We start from the raw sequence: 7,092 nt of genomic DNA, 5'->3' as shown, positions 1-7,092 counted from the left end.
ACACTTCATACCACATCGCATCACACCACACCACCTGTTCCACATCCACGGATTATTCCATCAAATCTCTTTCTTGGTCCTTGCTGAATAATACAAAAGCATATTTCTCATTAAGCTCAGGGGAAATCATCGCTGTGCATTTAATGTTACTTTCCCTTAAGACTATGGAAAGCAGTATCCATTCGATCACTTTCATAAAAACCCAGTACCCTTCTGTCTACCACATGGCGGTCCTCCATTTTTTTTTTTTCCCTGCCGCTTCTAATCAGTGGACTAATGGTTGAGGTGTACTGGGAGAAGGGGGAGGCGCTTTCTTCCTGATCTTATTTCATATCATAATTATGACTTACTCTGGAATGAGTGTTCTTGAATAGTCCATTATATTTGGTGTGTGTGTGTGTGTGTGTGTGTGTGTGTGTGTGTGTGTGTGTGTGTGTGTGTGTGTGTGTGCCTTCACCCTGACCTCCTTTCTCCTCACACCTCTCTAAATCCTCTCCCCTCCTCTCCACACCTTGCCCTTTCTTCTCCATTCCTACCCATTGCAATCCACTTCTTGCCTCTTTTTGCCCGCTCCACCAGCATTCCGACTGGTTGGTGAGGTGACAAGCTTCTTATTGAAATTCTCGGTCCGCTCAGTAGGCTGCTCTCCCCATGATTTTTTCCGCAATTCCTGTATGAGTTTGTGCTGTGGCTGCTCGTGCTGGGGTTGTGTGTGTGTGTGTGTGTGTGTGTGTGTGTGTGTGTGTGTGTGTCAGAGAGAGAGAAAGAGAGAGAGACGGAGGAGCAGGAAAAGATAAAGACTGACGGTAAGTCATATTTAGCTTATCAGTCTAGTGACGTATTATGTCTTCAGTTATGGCCAGGTTCAGACTCTAGTCAGGTTAGGGAGAGACCAAGGCTCGTATTTTTGTCGGCTAAGGAAGCTTCTTAACACCTCTGCTTTAGAGATTTATTTCGTAAATGTGTGGTTAATATCCTTTTGAACTTTGTATATACACAGTATTGCTGTATTTGAAGGATTTGTATGAAACAGAATAAGTGTAAGGTGTAATAAGCAAAATAAATCGCATAGGAAAAGGTGTTAAGGAGCTTTCTTAACCGACGAGAATACAGGCCTCAGTGCCCTTATACCTTTTCATGCAGTTGTATAATTAGGGATCTGTATGTAACATCGACTGTTGTGGGGGTTTCTAGTGGAAGATTGGACCTAACAGAAATTTCAGGTCAGCCTTCACGACCGTTGTGTACTCGATAGGTAAATAATCACACTTGTATCCGTCTTCGTTGGTGCTGAACTCCCACAATTTTTTTTTCTGTTGGTGCTCAGTGTACTCTGATTTCCACACTTTATTTCTTTACTACCCAAATTATCCGGATGTTACAATTGGAAAACGGTAAATCGATGGGATGACCCGTGATGTATGGCTTAATGGAGGGTGTAATAGGGAGTAATTATGGCAGAGAGGCGGAGGGAGGGTTACTTGGGCCTGTAATTATCCTTCCTTCCGCGGCACACTGCGTGTTATCTCTTCATCCAAAGTAATTAAGAACATGGCTATTAAGAATAAAGTGGGGTTTGGGGTCATGGTGAGGGTGATAAGGAAGATGAGGAGGAGCAAGGGTGTGTGTGTGTGTGAAAGTAAGTAGACCTAACCTGACCTGCCTACTTACTTTAAACCTACGAGTATCTTCATCTGCTTACTCTGATCCACTTCCAATGACCTCAAGCGGTTTGAATACAATATATCTAACCTAATCTTGGTTTGTTTTAGATTTCTTTTCTTCAGCCTTCTTTTTAAAGGTTTTATATATATATATATTATATATATATATATATATATATATATATATATATATATATATATATATATATATATATATACACACACACACACACACACACACACACACACAGAGCAGTATAGAGGAGCGTGAGTTGGAGATTATTTTGGAATACAGTGATGGCCTGGGCTGCGTCGGGAGACATGGGACAAGGCTCGTGTACCTCCTTGAGTCTAGTGTCATTACGCCTTTCGTGAAAACCCACCACCAACCTCAGCTGGAGGCGGCACACATAATGTTTCACGGGTTTTATAGGGCGATGTACAACTCCGTCTTGGTCCACTATGCCAGCGCATAAAGTGAGGGTGTAGGGAGTTGCAACACTGAGGTATTGAGCCTGCCGTTCGGTCCGGTTATACAATCATTCCTCAGCTTCGTCCACCAAGAGAGGGCTGGCGGATTGCTGAAGAAAGATAGTGTTAACCAACACTTCACCGGATCCACATCCATTTGAACCTGTGACAAAATCAATAACAACAAAATATGATATATTTCTAGAGCATCAACATATATTTAATGCTAGTTTTTACTTCCCTGCCTTTCAGAATATATTGAATATTGAAATTAAATCCATACAGGAATCAATATCTTTAAAAAATGTTTACGAGAGGACTTAGCAGAACATTTACAGAGTTCCCGCAGTTCTTACTGAGAAGGTTTCATTAGACCATCTTAAGTCGTCAGATGTCTCTGCGTTGAGTCAAGAGGATGTAGAGTAACTGCGTCGACAGAAATATGCAGACAACCTCACACCGTTTCTGTCTTTATCACACTGTTTGGAGTGACTGTCCCTCAGTGATGAAGTGAGCGTGTAGTGTAACAGAATAGACAAAAGCCATTCAACCAAACAACCTCCCATCACTTCTTTCATTGTCACACATTCGTCAGGGAGTCAAGCAGGACCCATCTCTTCCTTTTTAAAGCCGAGGCAAGTGTCCGGCTGAGGGAATAAACAGTCTCCACCGACACCGTGTACGCAAGAGAGAGAGAGAGAGAGAGAGAGAGAGAGATTCATCTGCCATGAGGATGAATTTATACCCCTTCTTGTAAATTAAGGTTGTTGAAGAAGGCTTGATTACCAGTGACCACAGCGTCAAATTACCCAAGTTATTATAGGAAAGCTTATACCAGCTTTATCTTGCTGATACTGTCCTCCTTCTCTGGGTGTGGTTTTCTTATGAGTGATTTGTGAGGCATGTATGTCAGAGGCGAACACCCATGGTTGGTGTTGACGGTGTGAGTCAGTGTTCAGCTCACAGTTTCTGCAGCATATTTACCCCAGCCAGTATGACGAGTGAGCGATGACTTTGTTATATATGCTGAATTTTGTTGTATGTTTGTTGACGTGAAGATATTATGTCATATGTGTATTTTCCTCGATTTTCTTATATGTCTAGTAGAAATATATATATTTATATATATTTAAAAATATATATATATATATACAAATATATATATATATATATATATATATACACACACACACACACACACACACACACACACACACACACACACACACACACTTGTATACACTTCTTTTTTACTTATTCAGATGTACCCACTGCATTCACTTATGCTTATCCTTTACACACATTGCACACTGACTGTGGAGCCAAATGATTCCTTGTAAACCAGGAACTATTCACTCTGCTGGGTGGTAACCATACCTGTATAACCAAATGACGCCTGGTGGTTTAGTGGGTCAAGACGTTTAACTGGTGTGAGCTCGTCAAGGTTTACGTCCGATAGAAAGTTGGGGTTTCTTGCCCAAATAATGCCACTCAGAGGGCCAGTGAGGCTGGTCACCCTCACCTTAACTGCCGGAACTGAGTAGCCTAGTCCCAGGATCGTACGCTTTTGATGGGGCAAAGAAGGCTTGGATCTTGATGATCATGAATCTAGTAGCAAATACACAAACCTGTCTGCACTCTTCCTTGTTGACTTAGATGCACTCACTTCCTGCACCTGTGTTTATCCTTTACACACTCGCTTTTGTCCCCCTTCCTCCACTACACACACACAGGCGACTCCAAGCACTCGATGGTAAATAATAATCACCGAAAAAACTGGACGTGTGGTCAAAGGTATCTCTGTGACCTCTGCCACCCCCTTTTGTTGACACTGTGGCGCCGGGGTGCTATGACGTCACTAAGCCAATGCTGGATCGTGACTGTGTGCCTTTCTGGGTGTGGAGTTGGGAGGGGAAGAGGAAGGAAGAGGGGGTTGGTGGTAGGGAGGGATGATGAATTTTTATTGCTGTCGGGTCTGAAGATGAAGGCAAGTCTGTGTTGTTTGATGAGTTCGTCACTGTTTGATTTGGTTTGGTTCCAGTTGGTGTTTCCTCTTTTTCCAGGTTGATGTGTGTTTGTTTGGGGGATGCAGGGATGGATACGTCATGCAGAAGGAAGCGGGAAAAATGGAGTGTGTTTTGGAAGTTTTGTCTGTATGTGTCGTGTGTGCAGTTTGTGATTATGTGTGGGTGTTGGTGGTAGAGAAAAGCATGTATGTTCGTTATTAGTTCCGTGTGTGTTCGTGTTTGAGTATGTCCGTCGAAATTTTATACCCGCGCGATATGGGATATTATGCTTGTGTGTGTGTGTGTGTGTGTGTGTGAGAGAGAGAGAGAGAGAGAGAGAGAGAGAGAGAGAGAGAGTGAGTTAGTGAGTGAGTGAGTGGGTGTTCTGGGAATAATGCTACAGCTCCGTCACTCTAACTGCACTACACCCTTACTAACATCCTCACTGCTGTCCCATTGAATGAAGGCTGGATCGTTAGTGTGATATAGGTGACAGGAGACAGATTTACTGCTGTCATAACATCAGCGTTTTCTATAAGCCTCTTGAGAGAACACAACAGTTACACAACCCAAGCCAATATAGCGTCACATTTTCAAACGATACCGGGTAATTCAGCATTTTGTTACGAATATAGAGTCGCATGGAGGTTGGTATAATGTTGAATGATGGGTCGTTACCAAGTGAACAGAAATGTAGCATGTCTCCATCGAGGTCTCTCTTCCCAGGTGATGTAGTGACAGCGTTTGAGTTAGAGGGATGTCCATGTTTTACGCGCATTGCTTTGATTCGCACTGATGGAACTGTTAGTTTCAGTCAGAGGCGTAGGTTGGTCTCCTGCCTTAAATGTTTAGGACTGCAGTAGCTTAACCTCTGACACAGACGCATTGAAGGTGACGGGACTGCCCGTGGTCTTCTACTTTAAATATTTAGGGCTGCGGTAGCGTAGCCTCTGACACCTACCCTTTGAATGTGATGGGGTTGCTTATTTTATCACGTCCCAGACCGAGGTTTGTGGCAACAGGCAGGTTGATGTGTTATTTTAAGTGCTGCATGATGCGTATTTAATATACAAAGGCAGTAGCTCCTGCAATAAATATCGAAAGTCTTTTGTTCTCGTCTGGTGGTGGTGTGGCGATGATGAACATAATTGCACTTCTGTCTATGTGATCCTTCACTAATGAAGTGGCAGTAACACACACACACACACACACACACACACACACACACACACACACACACACACACACACACACACACACACACACACACACACACACACACACACACACACACACACACACACTGGTATTATCAGGGAGGCCACTGAAACAGTTTATACTATTGACTGTACACAGATTGGGCAGAACACTATTTTGGTTGTGGTGGCGGATGCACCATATGTTTTCATCATATATTTACCAAAACAATACCGTAGTCTTTACCTACGTACCATATCTCTCCCGAACTCAATCATCAGGAGATAACCAGAGTAAAATACATGAGCTTTGCCATCCCAGTGAGAGTTATAGAGTGTCTCTATGACCTCCTTAGTACGTTGGGTCAGTTTAATTAAAAACATAATAAACCGGAGTTAATGAAAGTAAATATCACAAAAGGGAGACCATCGCAGCAAAAGAATCAATATCCCTTTAGTGTAAGATATGTCTTGTTCGTATTTTTAGTTACCGGTAGTTGTTTTCCGAGGAGGGGCACTGACCCTCCGCCAACCCACTTGCTGTCACGTAGGGAACACCTGTTGGTTGGTAATAAGGTTCTCACCCAGCGTTGTAAATGAATTCCTGGTTTACAGGAAATCATTTGGCTTGTCACTCAGTGTAGAGCTACCCTAAACAGAGTACCTCTACATTAAGTGGGTGGATAATGGGCGCCCCCCATCTACCACATAGGTTGGCAGTTTGATGAGTAAGGATGGATGTTTGGAGGGTGAAATGCTTGAAAGGGTACAACAAGGAATAAAGGTTGCTGATTCCTTGAAAGCAATGATAAGAAACAGGGAAGTGAGCATGGAAGTGAAAAAGCTACTACATGACAGTATTGTGATACGAACTCTAACGTATGGAAGTGAAGCTTGGACGTTGTTGGAAGGACACACAGCAAGAGTGAGAAAAGTGGAAATGAGTTATTAGAGAGGAGCATGTGGAGTAACGTGGGGAGAGAGACTGACAAATGAGGATATGAAGGAGCGTTGTGATGTGGATGTGGATGTGCTAGGAAGCGTTGGGAGAAACACATTGAGGTGGTTTGGCCATGTGGAGAGGATGGAAAGTGAGAGACTGACGAGGAGAGTGTATGTGAGTTAGGCTAGGTGGAGGGGAAGAGAGGGAGGGGGAGGCCAAGGATGAGATGGAGGGATGGAGTGGAGAGGTATATGAGAGAGGGGGGGGGGCTGGGAGCGGGGCAGTGAAATGGCGGGGGACAGGGCGACATGGAGGCGATTTGTTTGTGGCCACCCCGAGTGGAATTAAGGCTTCTGGCAATAGATAGATAGATAGATAGTATGATATATAATTGGCTAATATGTGTAACGTTCAGGATTTGTGGTTGGCCAAAATGTGTAACAATCATGATTTACAGCACACTAACCGTCAAGTTTAATGTACAGCATCCATATGTCTCTCAGGCTTTCTTTTGATAAATGTATCTCACCCTGAGGACAACCATTTACGCTCATCACATTCAGGGTGTACAATTTGCTAATGTGTTTGCGAGGGGAACACTTTGTTTGATCGCAAACAGTGAACATGCCTAGTATGGATGCATCTGATTAGTATTGCTCCACTAATCACTGGGATGCACAGACTTCCTCGTCACGGCAAGACAGCCTTCTACAGAAGTCCTAACATCCCTAACATTCAGGACTGACACCTTTATGTCCCACGTTCAGGATTTACGGGTAGCTGGTATGGATTTACAAATCGCTAATATGTCC

The sequence above is a fragment of the Coenobita brevimanus genome, chromosome 91 (assembly GCF_032717465.1).
Source record: "Coenobita brevimanus isolate Jiangsu-jjx chromosome 91, ASM3271746v2, whole genome shotgun sequence".
NCBI classification, from domain to species: domain Eukaryota; kingdom Metazoa; phylum Arthropoda; class Malacostraca; order Decapoda; family Coenobitidae; genus Coenobita; species Coenobita brevimanus.
Note: the sequence above shows the minus strand (reverse complement) of the source record.